General features: G+C 48.4%; 1 protein-coding gene across 5 annotated transcripts in view; it reads left to right on the forward strand.

Moving 5' to 3' along the window:
* Nucleotides 1-15,247, forward strand: part of N4BP2 (NEDD4 binding protein 2) — a 107,095-nt gene that overhangs the window by 24,746 nt on the left and 67,102 nt on the right. Inside the window, exon 1 of one of the 5 annotated variants that reach the window (XM_068278469.1) lies at nt 9,484-9,575. The exons of 1 other annotated variant lie outside the window; for it this stretch is intronic. The gene's annotated coding sequence lies outside the window, so the exon portion shown is untranslated. Of the gene's footprint in view, nt 1-9,483; nt 9,576-9,655; nt 9,819-14,331; nt 14,431-15,247 lie in introns of those variants that run through there. 3 more of the 5 variants (XM_068278470.1, XM_068278471.1, XM_068278474.1) reach the window with 3 other exon arrangements.

Below are 15,247 nucleotides of genomic sequence, written 5' to 3' on the forward strand. Positions count from 1 at the left end.
GACTGACGCGACTGAACCAATTACCGGGGATGACTACGGCTGAATGGAAGACCGCGGGAAGATGGCGAGGGACTCACACATGCTTATGGGACTGGAGGAAGCCCCAGGTAAGTATTGATTATTTCAATGCTTTGGTCTCTGGTACACTTTAAGTTAGCTAGAAGTGCCCCCGAATGAAGGGAGATTTTGTCAGTGGAATGCCGAGAGCTGGGTGAGTAAACTCTCATTTATGCTGTGTGCGCAGGACTCTGCATAGGGAAGGAGGGAGGAGTGAGCTGCCTTTCTGTAATCAGGTGCGTGTTGGCACATGCCTGCAGTGCCTTATGGTAAATCTGGTCCTGGTTATTGGCTGTGTGTATGTATGCAACTTTTTAATTTTCTCCCCATTGCTGGAAAAATGTGCACATAAAAAATGCACCTGCATGTTAAATGTGACATTTCCATATCCTGGAAAGTCCTGAACCACCTCCAAGTTCACAGATTGTATGCAAAGCTTAAAAAGCTTCATCCAGCTTTTGGTGCTAATCACCTCCCCAGAAGGGAGAGCTATAAATCCCCAGAAGCTCTCTGCTATACTAGAGTGGTCTAATCCTATCGATGAGAAGAAGGTCCAGCAGTTCAGGGGTATGTCCCACAAAGGTGCCTCCACTTTCTGCAGTGCAAGCCTCCCTTCCACAATCACTGAATCCTCACAAGACTAAAGCATTGTACATGTGGGAGATGGTTTTCGGGTATGGTGACCATTTAGAGCCACCTTTGCCTGGAATCCAGCAGAAGCCTCCAATTTCCCCAGGGGTCATCTCGTCTGCTGGGTCATCTCGTCCAAGAGCCAACCAAGTCCATTGTTTTTCCACCTTACCCCTCCTGCTCTGATGTATGCCTCGCATCGTCCCTCCGTCCCGCTCCATTAGGCTGTAGACCAGCGGCACATCTGTACAGCATTGGGCCCTGAACTATTGCCCTAGAGATCATGTGTGATGGACCTTCTTGAGTGAAGTCTTTGCTTGTCATGTTCAGTGGCATAGCAATAGGGGTTGTAGAGATCTCAACCATACCGGGGCCCTTGGGCCAGAGGGGCCCCATAGGGCCCTCCCTCAACCGCAGTATTAGCTCTTTATTAGTCCTGTTCCTTCTATAGATGCTTTCACCTCTGACACTGTGGTTTTCCTTGGCAGGTTTTGGTGCGCAATATCAATTGTTATGTATCGAGTGCTTGGGGGGCCCAATGCAAAACTTGCACTGGGGCCCATAGCTCCTTAGCTACTTCGCTGGTCCTGTTGGTACACGGGTGAAGGTTCTGCACACACTCCATATACCCATGTCATTTGTGTGCTGCTCCTCTCTATCTGGTTGCTATCATGATGTAGTAACACCAGCTCCTGACTCATGTTTCAGCTGTCATGCCAACATCCATATTCCTGTCTGAATCACCATGGCAAGTGTCCCTTTTAGGCCACTTTTACTCTCTGCCCACATCGCACCGCACAGCAATGCAAAAAACTTAATTCATTTGACCCTGTGGCAGAGTGCGCCGACTGGATCATATGCATAGAGGCACCCCCCCTGCACACCCCATGATGTACTTCCTGCTGCACAGTAAGTACGTCACTGGGTTTCCCCCTTGTATTTCTGTCATTCCACGCATGAATGCCACTCCAACGATGCCAACATATTTAAAATCCCTGCGTCACCCATTGACTTACACTGCTTCTGCGAGGCCGCGGAAGTCCGACAGTAACGCACTGTTGACTTTACGGTGGGTTGGTGGCTGTTTGGGCACTTCCGGCGCAACGCAATAAGGTAAGTGTTTTAGGCCCCATTGCCTTACATTGTGTTGCGTTAGGGAACAAAAACGTAGTATTGGGTTGGCACTACAGCATAACATCTGGTGCATAGAGCTGTGAACTGTAGGCTTTATGGTGCGCACTCCTCTAGAAGCAGCTTCACTAGCGTGCTCAAGCAGTGAAGCAGGTACAGTTTTGGAGAAAAAATGTGTGAAGCTGGCACTGCTGTAAACACTGATTTATTGGTACAAAAGTATAAAAAAATCAAAAGTGCAGGCTTGCAGATATGATTCATATAATTGTACACATACCAGAGTGAGAGGAAGGACAGTGGTGGTAGGTGTTGGGTACAGGATGCCTATCAAGTATTAGGGATGTGAGCCATTTCTGGAACCAGGTGAATAACTGCATTACATAATGTAACCTCCTGCGCATGTGCAGTAGACCCGGACTGACATCACTGAGGCTGGTAACGGAGCTCACCGCGGCTGAACGGCAGACCGCCGGAGGACTGCGTGGGACTTAGACGTGTTTATGGGGCGGGAGGAAGCCCTGGGTAAGTATCAGAGCTGTACTTATGTTCGTCTCTGAGTGTCTTTAAGTCACACATACCACAAAGAATGAATAAGCAAAAGATGTAGTTTTATAATTCAGACCACTCTGCAGGGGAGTAGCAATAGGGGGTGCAGAGGTAGCGATCGCATCTGGGCCCTTGGGCTAGAGGCAGGGCCGGCCCTAGACTTTTTGCCGCCTGAGGAAAAAATGATTGTTGCCGCCGCCCCCCTGTGGGGGGGACCGCCGCCGCCGAGCTGGAGGGGTAGCGGGCAGGGCGGGGGTATTGGGCCTAGCGGTGGGGAGGGGGGTCGGACCCCCCCCTCCCTCGCCTGGGTCCCCCGTCCTTCGCTCCCCTCCAGCCTTAAATAGATAAGAAGCGCAACTCGTAAGAGGCAGTAGGCGGGGAGAACTCACCTCTTCCTCGCTCGATCCAGCGTGCGCTCCACTGACGTCCCTCCCTGCAGCGCCGTCCACTTACAATACAGTGGGTGGCGTTGCAGGAAGTGACGTCAGTGGAGCGCAGTCTGGGTCGAGGAAGAGGTGAGTCCTCCCCGCCCACTGCCTCTTACCAGTTGCGCTTCTTATCTATTTAAGGCTGGAAGGGAGCGGAGGACGGGGGACCCAGGCGAGGGAGGGGGGGGGTCCGACCCCCCTCCCCGCCGCTAGGCCCAATACCCCCGTCCTGCCCGCTACCTCTCCAGCTGGGCGGCCGGCTCCCCGCACCCACCGATGGGCGGATGCCGCCCCTAGAAATTTGCCGCCTGAGGCAAAAGTTTCACCCCGCCTCATGAGCGGGCCGGCCCTGGCTAGAGGGGCCCACCCTCAACTACAGTATTATCTCTTTATTGGTCCTATGCTGATAATATTTATTTCTATAGATGATTAGAATAGCAGTGATCATTAACACAGTTTCCCATCCCCCTTCTTGCACCTCTGACACTGTCCTTGTCCTTGATTGGTTTTGGTGTGGCATATCAATTGTTATGTATAGAAAGCTTGTGGGGGGGCAATGCAAAACTTGCACTGGGGCCCACAGCCTCTTAGCTACGCCACAGCCACTCTGGTATCATCATTAGTTTCCTTTCGTATTAACATTTAAAAATAAGAAATAGTATACCAATTTAAATATCAATCAAATTTAAATAATAGGTACAAAGTTTTGAGTCAGTTAAACACATTTTTTCAGTAGAAAAATACCTATATTTACGATCTGTGTACATCAGTCCTGAAAGAGGGACAAATGAGGAATAGAGAGGGACAGGGGGATTTGGTTCCCAAAGAGGCACAGTTGGGAGCTATGCAGCTGTGCTCATTTACAGACAGGGGTCCCAGCACTGGATCAGTTGTTCTGGAGGAGTAGGGAAGCCTTCCGAATATCCAGAGGCTTCCCTCTGCAGATGTATGTACAGTAGTGTTGTCCGGATCATGAACGATCCGAATCTATTTTGTGAGGAATCATCCGAATCATCAAAATGAGTGATTCGGATCTCAAAAGGGGCGGGGCCAGGAGCGACACACACCCTCTCAGCGGGTAGCGGGGTCCTGGAAGCAGAGAAGAGATGGATCGCTCTGTTGAAGGGGAGGCAGCCTTGCACAGCCACAGGTAGATGAGAGAGAGGGGACATGGGTGCCACTGCCAGATATGTGTAGAGCACACATACTGGCTGAAATGTGCTGCTCATTATAGGCTGTTCCGTAGTTGTGCACAGTGAACACATTGGAAACTTTTGGTACAGCTCAGTAACGTTACAGGCAGCATGCTGGGCTGGACAGGGCAGGCACTGTAATTGCTGTGCAATATGATCCTCATGCACTGCTCTAAACAGCTGCACAGCGGCGGACTGGCCCGAGGGGACGGGGGATTTTTTCCCCCCAGGCCGCCTCATCCTAATTGATTAGGGCCGGTCAGGTAACTGCACCGTCCGCAGCCGAGACCCAGAATTGTGTGCACACTGCGCAGCCTTTAAAATTGTGTATGCGACGGCCGCGGCCGCTCGCTTCCATGCCGGCCCCGCCTGCCCGCCCCCTGTCACAGTGACACACAGACACACAAGTTACTGGGTGTTCGGGTCGGCCCGGCGGCTCAGAGGCTGAAAATGAATGATGACGCACGTGCGCAGGCTGCGCCGGGCCGGCCCGACTGGCTACCTCTTCTAAATCACGTGGTGTGCGTGTGACGTCACGTGGGTGGCCATTGGCCAATGGGAGCCCTGGTGCCTGCAGCCGCAGCGTGTATGGTTCACGCTGATGCTCTGGACGTGACTCCGCCCCCCGCCTGGAGTCCTGACCTGGAGCCATTCATTGCTGCTCAGTGCTGTCACTCAGGAGGACATGACTCCGCCCCCCACATGGACCTGGAGCTACTGCTGCTGCTGAGCCTGCCTGAGGCATTGCCATTGGCGACCTGCTGCCTGTCACCGACCTGTGACACCTGTGGTATAGGCCTGTCGGATTGAGACGTCACCAAGTAAGTTGCCTGTGCCTGTGGAGGTCTGAAGTTGCCAGAGGAGGTTTTTAAAGATTTTGGTGTTTTTTTGTTTTTTTTGGCATTTTGATTTCAATTGTCTGCCCTGGCTCTGATGATCTGATCAGTTTATTTATGTCAATGACAAGTTCCGACTCTGGCCTGAGGTAACAAATCAGGCGATTTGGGCGCCTGCTAGTGCCTGATGCTTCATGCTTGAGTGCCGCCATAGCCGCTATAGCAATATCAGCATTGAGCCGTAATTTGAGCGCAGCCCCCACTACCCAAATTACGGCTCAATGCTGATATTTCTATAGGCGGCTATAGCGGAGCCTGAGAACTTACTTTTTTTTTCTTGCGGTTGGCGGCGGCAGGCAGGGGAGGGGGAGGCAGGCGTCAGACAGGTAGTTTGTGTGGGGAAAGGGGGTTAGGCATCGGGTAAGTAGTTTGTGTTTTGCGGGGAGGGGGGGGGGGGTTGGCTGTTAAAAGGACACTTAAGCCAGAAAAAAAATTCTGTTTTACTCACCTGGGGCTTCTACCAGCCCCCTGCAGCAGTCCTGTGCCCTCGTAGTCACTCACTAATCCTCTGGTCCCCCGCTGCCAGCTAGTTTCCTTTTTGCCGACAGGCCCGTCAGGACTGGCCACGCGTAGCTTTTTCCGCATTGCCGACTGTAATTAGCGCTATTGCGGGCCGCAACGTGTACAAAAATACGTGTTGCCGCATTACGAACGCATAGATATGCGGCAACGTGTATTTTTGTACGTGTTGCGGCCCGCAATGGCGCTAATTGCAGTCGGGAATGTGGAAAAAGCTACGCGTGGCCAGTCCTGATGGGCCTGTCGGCAAAAATGAAACTAGCTGGCAGCGGGGGACCAGAGGATTAGTGAGTGGCTGCGAGGGCACAGGACTGCTGCAGGGGGCTGGTAGAAGCCCCAGGGGAGTAAAACAGAAAATTTTTTTCTGGCTTAAGGTTCACTTTAAGCATCAGGAAGGAAGTTAGTGTGGAGGTGTTTAGGCGGCAGGTAGTAGGCCTGAACGATTTATCGTTTTGCGATCGAAATCGCGATATTGGAAATGACGATCTTGAGACCGTCAAGGCGGCGATTTTTTTAAGATATTCCCCTGGGCAGCGCAGTCCTCCTTCTGCTGTGCACAGCTCACCGCTCCGTGCAAAGTAGCGAGTGGAAGCTCTCGTCTGTCTCCTGCGTCGCGCGGCTGACGTCAGTGACGTGTTCCGCAACGGTTCAGGCAGAGCATGTCTGCTCTCAGGGTGTTGCGGTGGCGCCGGCAGGGCCACGAGAGCCTGGCGCAGTCCGTGGAAGGCCTCACGGTGACAGAGCAGAGGGAGAGCCACTTCCAGAACGGGAGGCCAGTGCGTCTCCAGCAGAGGCCACCCGCCGTGACTGCATTGTCAGACTAGGTGAGTCAGCCGGGGCCCTGTGAAATCGTGAGAGTGCAGGGGGCTGGCTATGACGTGTGTTTCACTAAACACCCCACAGGCTGCTTCTGTCTATGCAATGCCAATACACTGACACCCCCCTCCTCCATGGACATCGTTGTAATTTGCAGGAATTATCTGCATAGCACTGATGTGGCAAGAAAAGTGTTTTGATAAATTCACAATGCACTGCAGTCACATTTACAAACATGACAGAAAATGACCTCATACTAGCTATGTGATAGTATGTCATTTTCTGTTGATGCATGTTTGTAAATGTTACCGTACATTGTGAATTTAGAGCTCAATCTTGATTTAAAGAAAATTGTGAATCGAATCGAAATCGCAATTTCTGACATAAATCGTGCGATTCAATCTTTTCCTAAAATCGTTCAGGCCTAGCAGGTAGCCTGTGTGTTGGGGGGGAGGATGAGGATGTGGTTAGACCTCAGGCAGGTAGTTTGTATGGTATTTAAAGAGGAACTACTCCAGTGAAAATAATGTAATAAAAAAAATTGCTTCATTATTACAATAATTATGTATAAATGATTTAGTCAGTGTTTGCCCATTGTAAAATCTTTCCTCTCCCTGATTTACATTCTGACAGTTGTTACATGGTGACATTTTTACTGCTGGCAGGTGATGTAGCTGCTGCTTGCTCTTTTGACAGTTGGAAAGAGCTGTAAACAGCTATTTCCCACAATTCAGCAAGGTTCACAGACAGGAAACTGCCAAGAGTACGTAATCAGAATTTCTTTGTGGGAGGGGTTTCACCACAATATCAGTCATACAGCGCCCCCTGATGATCCGTTTGTGAAAAGCAATAGATTTCTCATGTAAAAGGGGATATCAGCTACTGATTGGGATAAAGTTCAATTCTTGGTCGGAGTTTCTCTTTAACCTCCTAAGCCAGCCATTCTCAACTGAGGTTCCGTGGAACCCTAGGGTTCCATGGGAAAATTCAGGGGTTCTGCAGCATTTTGCTACATCTGCGGGCCAAGATAGTCTGGCTTCCCCATTTTCGTGGGAAAAAGTAGTCCCACTCCACTGTGCTGATGCAGCCGGCGGATTGATCTTATCCACAGCCGGCGGATTCATCTTATCTGCAGCTGGCGGACTGATCTTAGCCGCAACTATGTGTGAGTGAAGAGAACAAGCGAGCAAGTGACACAGCGAGAGAGAAGACGACAAGAGAGCATGGAGCCCCAGGAGAAGGAGAGAAGAAGCTGATGAGACACAAGAGAAGACAGATACAAATCAAGTGGGTGAGTATGTGATCTGTGGAGGGTCATTGAAATGTGGGTATCATGGCTGCATTTGATTTGTGGGGGTCATTGGTGCATTGATATGTGGGTATCATGGCTGCATTTGATTTGTGGGGGTCATTGGTGCATTGATATGTGGGTATCATGGCTGCATTTGATTTGTGGGGGTCATTGGTGCATTGATATGTGGGTATCATGGCTGCATTTGATCTGTGGGGGTCATTGGTGCATTGATATGTGGGGGTCATTGGTGCATTGATATGTGGGGGTCATTGGTGCATTGATATGTGGGGGTCATTGGTGCATTGATATGTGGGGGTCATTGGTGCATTGATTTGTGGGGGTCATTGGTGCATTGATATGTGGGTATCATGGCTGCATTTGATCTGTGGGGGTCATTGGTGCATTGATATGTGGGGGTCATTGGTGCATTGATATGTGGGGGTCATTGGTGCATTGATATGTGGGGGTCATTGGTGCATTGATATGTGGGGGTCATTGGTGCATTGATATGTGGGTATCATAGCTGCATTTAAACTGTGGGGATCATTGGTGCATTGATATGTGGGGGTCATTGGTGCATTGATATGTGGGGGTCATTGGTGCATTGATATGTGGGGGTCATTGGTGCATTGATATGTGGGGGTCATTGGTGCATTGATATGTGGGTATCATGGCTGCATTCGATCTGTGGGGGTCATTGGTGCATTGATATGTGGGTATCCTGGCTGCATTTGATCTGTAGGGGTCATTGGTGCATTTATATGTGGGGGTCATTGGTGCATTGATATGTGGGGGTCAGAGCTGCATTTGATCTGTGGAGGTATCATATCATGGCTGCATTTGATATGCAGGGACAATGTGTCTAATATATATAGTGTGTATATATGGATATATAGTGTGTGTGTGTGTGTGTATCTATATTTATTATATAATATATACCGCTCAAGAGGTTTTGCTGGCCTCAGGAGTCCGTCTCCCCCGCATATGAAACTATTAGGTTATATGGCTGCATAAGGTGTTAGCTAGTTCTAGGCTAGCTGGTATAAGTGTCCAAAACCCCCGATTTACACCCCCCGATCCAGCTCTTTATAAATTACCCAGCCTGATTCCAGCGATCACGCAGCCTTCCTCACAGTTCTGTTCTTTTCTATGGGCAGGAACAGGACTGCGCATGACGTCTGTGACTTCATGACGGTCCTCCCCATAAAGAAGACCGGAGCTGTGTGGAAAGGCTGCGGCGATCGCTGGATAGAGGCTGCGTAATGTATAAGCGGCTGGATCGGAGGCAATCGGTGAGATGAGGGCACTTATACTAGCTAGCCTAGTGCTAGCTAACACCTGCTTGATGTATTGTCTTCGTGCTACCATTAATAGTTTTGCACGCAAGAAAGATATGAATTTGGGCTGGGGATGCCGTGAAACGGGCCTCTAGTTTATGTTTTCCCCCCAGGTCAAAATGTCCCAGTCCTCCCCTGCAGCTGCACTTTACTTCTGGGAATGCTTTGGGGAATGGGAGTTGGGGGTATACAGATGAACTTATAGGTGAAATACATGTAAAGCATAATGATTGCAGCATGTGGGTATTGTGTGCAAACAAACATTTCTGCTCTCTGCTCGTCCCTCCTCCCTTCTCTGTCCACTCCCTGCCCTCTGTCCATCTTCTCCCCTTCTCTGTGTGTCCACCCCCCTCCCCTTCTGTCCTGCTAGTCATTTCACCCCCCGAATGCTTCCGTTGTAAAATGATCCGAGATTCGGATCTTTTCAATGATCCGATTCGAATCATCCGGATCATTGAAAAGATCCGAACTTCGCATCTGTACAGTAGCTATGGTTCTATTATCTTATGCCCATTGCCCAACTTGAACACGACTCCAGACCTCCAGGTGGCGATCGCCGTCAAAGCTCTCTTTGCTGCCGCATTGTTGTTGTACGGTGTGAGCACATTGCAGCTGAAGGGGCGGAGTCACGTGACGCGTAATTCGCGCTGCTGTTGGCTGCTTGGAGTTCCTGTTTGGGTGTCTGCTTTTCGGTGTATTTACTGCGAGTGTTGGCGGAAGAGAGCACGGTGGGTAGTTGTGTTCGTTGCCCGAGGCAAACCTTAGAAGAGGGAGTAGCTGGGTTGTGCCAGGCAGGTGGCTGGGTGGTCGCAGAGAATTGTGGGATTTGTAGTTCTCGAATTTCAATATGATTTCCCGTTGCGAACGACCTTCTATGTACTGTTATAGTTGGAAGGCCTCTGTTGTAGGTTTACAATGCTTGCAGGGCCTCATTGGTGGGGGGCAGTGCTGAACGGGGAAACTGCACAGGGGTCAGTCGCACTTGTTGTAAAATGGCATACCTGAATGGACAAACATGGCTCTCATGGTGGAGAAATATCCGCTGAGCCAGCAGACACAGCACATGACAGCTGTGGAGCTGCAGCACAAAATACTGCACTAAACGCAAAAGTGCTGTGTTTATTATAGTGGTGTGTGTGTAGATGAAAACACCGTACATCTTTAAAATCTTTATTGGTTTTAAGACCATTTACAAAATTGAATTGCAAAAGAGCTACACTGTACAATTGGTGATAAAATGGGATCCCAATATTGGCCTACACCATCGAACTGGCATACATTATGCTGACTATCCTGTTTTCTTACTCTCACACTAATATTTCCATGTTCTCACATAACGCTAATCTCTCCTGCACCTAAATCTAACCTCTCCCCTTGTGCTCTGCCTAACGCCGACGTCCCGCCTCTGCTCTGCCTAACGCCGACGTCCCGCCTCTGCTCTGCCTAACGCTGACCCCCTCCTCCTGCTCTGCCTAACGCCGAGGTCCCGCCTCTGCTCTGCCTAACGCCAACCTTTTCAATGCCTAAGGCCTCATTCACACTTTGTATGCTTCTGTCTGCTTTTTTTCAGCACATCAGTGTTACTGATTTATACATGTTGCTGAAAAGCGGACAGAAGCGCACTAGTGTGAATGAGGCCTAAAACTTACCAACTCCCTCTCTAATGCCTACAACTAGTTTCCCCCTCTCCTGTGCCTAACACTAACCTATTTAGGACAAATGTTGGCTCATCGGCAGTACAGTAGTTTACTGAATTTTAGTGCTTTACTCATTAGCAAGACGGTGTATATATACAATACTATATTTATATTGCCTCATGTGCCCTTTAACCTTTTTGTAATCAGTCTGACTAGTTGAATCCTCTAAATGTGACTCCACTGACAGAAGGATGTGGAGCTCTGTTTCTGTGTTGGTGCAAACTCCTTGTAGGTGCAAACTTACTTGGCGAAAATAAATTGATTCTGATGTTTGTTTCAGCAAGCTGAGCAGTAACCACCAGTTACCCTGGCAGCATATGTTCAGTTATGCACATTGCACATAGGATATTGGCTGGATGACCAACTGGCCTGTACTGTGTACAATATTTGTTACCACCATTTCTAAAGCAAATATTGATAAGTACAGATTTTTTTTTTAATAACCTGTCTTCACACTTATCACTTACAAGCTGACCAACTAAAGTGTTAGTGAAAGGTACCCGAAGCAAGGAAAAAAATTATAGATGCTTACCTCAGAACAGGAAATGCTCTGGATTGTCCAGAGGCTTCCCTGATCTTCTGTTCCTGTACTGGGACCCTTTACCCAGTATTCAATATTTATGTTGAATTTTGCTCACGGCTGCGCTCCCCTTAGTGTATGAGCAAAGTAGAGTCTGTGCAGTAGCATAGAGCCATGTGTGACTTTTTCCTCCAAGCACCTATGTGCTACTGCACTGTTGCAAACCCTACTGACGTCTGCACAGTGCGGCCGTGCTTCTACATGGACGGGAGTGCGGCTGCAAAGTTGAAGTTTCCCGGCCCGACAGCAGAGAGTTGTGGAGGATTGGGGAAGCCTTAAACTTCTACAAGTTGCAGTGGGATATCACCTGCTTCTCATCCTCTACCATAGAACAGAATGGGCTACTCAGTAGAGAGCCAAGCAGTTCTATTCTTTGGAGTGGAGAGGACAAGTTGGAAGCTTCAGTGGCATAAAGGATTTTCTGCTTTGCCCAGTTGTTAAAGGGGAGGCCACCATTATCCAGGGACACTTGTACACACTCTAGATTTCCACCCAAAGTGATCACAAAGGCTCGTTTTGGGCAACATAGTTCTAATCTAAGGTGTGTATACAGACACTGACCACAGTTTTACTTTTTTCAGAGACTTCCTTCACTTTCACTACTGACAGAAAGACAGTGGCAACACTTTTACTTCTGACAGTGAGACTGTCACCATGCTGTTTCTGCTGACAAACTCTCTGTTTGTCAGCAAAGACAGCACGGTGACAGTCTCACTGTCAGAAGTAAAAGTGTTGCTGTTACTGCATACAAAGACCATCTTCACATTTTTTTCTGGTGACAGCAAGAATGTCTCCACGCTGTTACCACTGATGGAGACATATGTTAAAACTGAGGGAGCGACAGTCACCACACTGTTGTCACTGGCACAGAGTCAGAGACTGTCACCATGTTGCCTTGCTACTGCTAATGAGAGACAAAAACTGTCACTTCACTGTTGCCGTTGATGAAGAAAGACCATTGTTGCACTGTTCCTGCTGACAGACCGTTGCCATGCTGTTGTTAAGCTACATACACACGGGGGACAATTGTGCATGTGTGCACGTGAACAGGGAGCTACAGCTCCCTGCCGGCGACAGCTGTCCACACGTCTCGCCAGAAAGGCAGAGACGTGGCGGAAGCTGTTTGTGAATGGCGCATCCCCCGGCCGGATGCTCCATTCACTCGCGTAGGTCTCCTGTCGCTAGCCCGCATAATCACGCGGGACTAGCGACAGTTCCAGCGAAGTTGCGGCGACAGCTGTAGCCGGCGATTGAACATGTCATTCGCCTGGCGACAGCTCCGACGGGCGACGGTTCGGGGCGCGCGCGTGTCATACACACGGGGGACCTGTTTCTGCAACACGCGCGTGCCACGTGGTTGCGGCCACCAGCCGTACCCCGTGTGTATGAGCCTTATTAGTGTGGGATTGTTTCTGCTGACAGACTGGCCTAGAGACTGGCCTAGAGACTGGCCTAGAGACTGGCATCAGGTTGAATATCTATGGAGAGAAACCTCGGTCGCTACAGTGTTCTCCCCAGAATTTGTTTCCAGCCGGGTGGCATGAAATAGTAGCAGGGTGGCATGAAAAAGTAGCCGGGTGGGGCGAGATGAAAATGCAGGGCAACACTGCTTACAGCATAGGAGGAGGTGAGGAGCTGAGCCGATGACAGCCGGGTGGTCACCAAATCTAGCCGGGTGGAGCACCCGGCTAAAAGAGCCTGGGGAGAACACTGCGCTGCTGACAGGAAGAGGCTGCAACCCGTAAACCTTGAACACATTGTAGAGACTATTAACACACTTTCACAGGTGACTGACAAAACTCTCATCGTGTTGTTGCTGACAGACTGTAACCACACTGTTAATATTGACTGTACAGGCCTCGATTCTAAAGGATCACCAAAATGAAACCTAAGAGTACATACACACATCCAATTTTGATTGGCCAATCACTGGGCAATTTTACCTCCTTCATGTAAAATGAGAGGTTTTCTATTCAATCTGTTCATAGTATTCCAAATCTGCTGGCCCTCATAATATATGGAAGTGGTGAAATTGGCCAGTTTTTGGCTAATCAACATTGCATGTAAGTATGCACCCTAAAGTTCATTTTGAGCGACAACAATTGTGTACATTAGCTTATAAAGCAACTGAAATATATAGTAGAACGTAAATTATTTAGGATACACATTTTTACCTTGTGTATCATGGTTTCAGCGACAGTAAGGCCTCACAGTAGGACATTGCGGTTTGATGCGACGCTAAAGTCGCAACGTAAATTACAATGCAATGACCCAAAAAAGTCGCAACGCAACTTAATGCCCTGTTACAGTCGCATACAGTAGAGCATACAGGCAATGAAAAGTATGTTTCCTAGTCTTTACTGAGCATGTGCAAACAGTCCAACGCAGCTAATAATGTGTATGCTAATAATGTGTATAACGCACAGCATGCAGTGCTTTCACTTAATGTGCCGCGTTAGTCACGAACGCAACGTGTGCACTGTGAATGGGGCATTGATTTTCAATTGCAGTGAGTTAATCTGCGTTAAATGTTGTTTTAACTGTGAAAGAGGCCTAATGCTTCTTATATCTATTGGCACGCACACACACACACACGCTTCTTATATCTATTGAGACACACACACACTAAACCTTGCGCTGTGGATTATGCCACCTTTCTACCTAATGCCCCCTTGTACTTCTTAATGTGTCTGCCTCTGTCCTCCTCTATTACCCTTTGTGTCTCCCTTGTGTCCTCTTTGCACCTTTGTGTCCTCTTTGTCCCTCATGTCCTCTGCATGGGCACAGTACAGGGAGTCCCTGACAATGCGGCGGGTTGGAGGTTCCTATTGGCAGGCGTTCACAAGTAAGGAACTCCCTGCATTTGGACTAAAAGACGCAGTGACTTTTTTTCCCCCACTTTTGGTCTTAATAGTCCAAAAAATACAGTACTTAGCAGCAGTAGGAGCAGAGTCTAGCAATAAGACTTGTTTTTACTACATAGGGATGGTAATCTGCCAGTTTACCGAGCCTATTCCACAAGCTGTGTGACTCAGTTGTCACATCACAACATCAGCGCTGAGTAATATGCTGGCACTTTATAAATAAAAGATAACATAGAGCAAGGTATTAAATACTTATGAATATTTACCTGAGCAATATTCTTACACAAGTCAGATGCTTATATATTATTTTCTTTTCTTTGCACAGTACTGGCTGTGTAATCAGTTCTAAAGCTGAGCATTCACCACCCGATAGGTCCAGTGCCGTCTCCTTGACGACTAGCGTTCAGCGACTTCTCTTCCTGCTCGTGACATTTCACAACAGGTACTGAGTCGTCAGGGATCTGCCATGACAGTCATTATCAGCGTTGATCGCTGAACGTAGTTCATGTACCCACATCGTGAGATCATGGAAACAAACGTTTGTCGCTTAAAAAAATCGCCAGTTTGGAAAATCGCATGGTGGGTACGGACTTTAAGGGCAGGGACCCACTAGAGCATATTTGGCAGCGTTTTGGATCGCTTTCAATCGCTAGTGATTTCCCAAAATGTTTTGCCAATGTAAGTGGATGGAGCAGATCCTACTGCAGCAATTAGAGAAATTGAATTGCAGGACATACCGCATTTTGGGAGCATTTCCATTCTAATATATTCTAGGAGCAGGGAAATCGCTTCTAAAATTGCTTACAAAGCGCTACCACAAATCGCTAGCGATTGCGATAACACTTTGCATTTTGTAGTGGGTCCCAGGCCTTAGGCTTGTTATTGAGATAGCCTGTGTTTGTTTCTGTTGTCTCATATGGTGGTGCTGAGCTGTTTTTAATATTTATGAAAGCAGGTTAGACACCAGTAATCAGAGTATTAGCCCCAAGGAATAGAATTTACAATAAAAATTTCTCATAAGAAAAAAAAAGTTAAACACAAGCCGAGTATAGTCTCACACAACAGGGGATGGTAGTCCAAAAAGTAGTATTTTCTAGATATGAGTGAAGAATTGCAGCCAACGCTTTTTTTTTTTCTTAAAGAATTCTCCTAATAAAACTATTCCACAATTCCTGTCTATTAGATGCTGCTCCACCCTGTGCCGAGCAATCATCCATCCTCTCCTCCCCATAGCAGCAGTACGCATCACTCTGGGATAC

The sequence above is a fragment of the Hyperolius riggenbachi genome, chromosome 1 (genome assembly GCF_040937935.1).
Source record: "Hyperolius riggenbachi isolate aHypRig1 chromosome 1, aHypRig1.pri, whole genome shotgun sequence".
NCBI lineage: Eukaryota > Metazoa > Chordata > Amphibia > Anura > Hyperoliidae > Hyperolius > Hyperolius riggenbachi.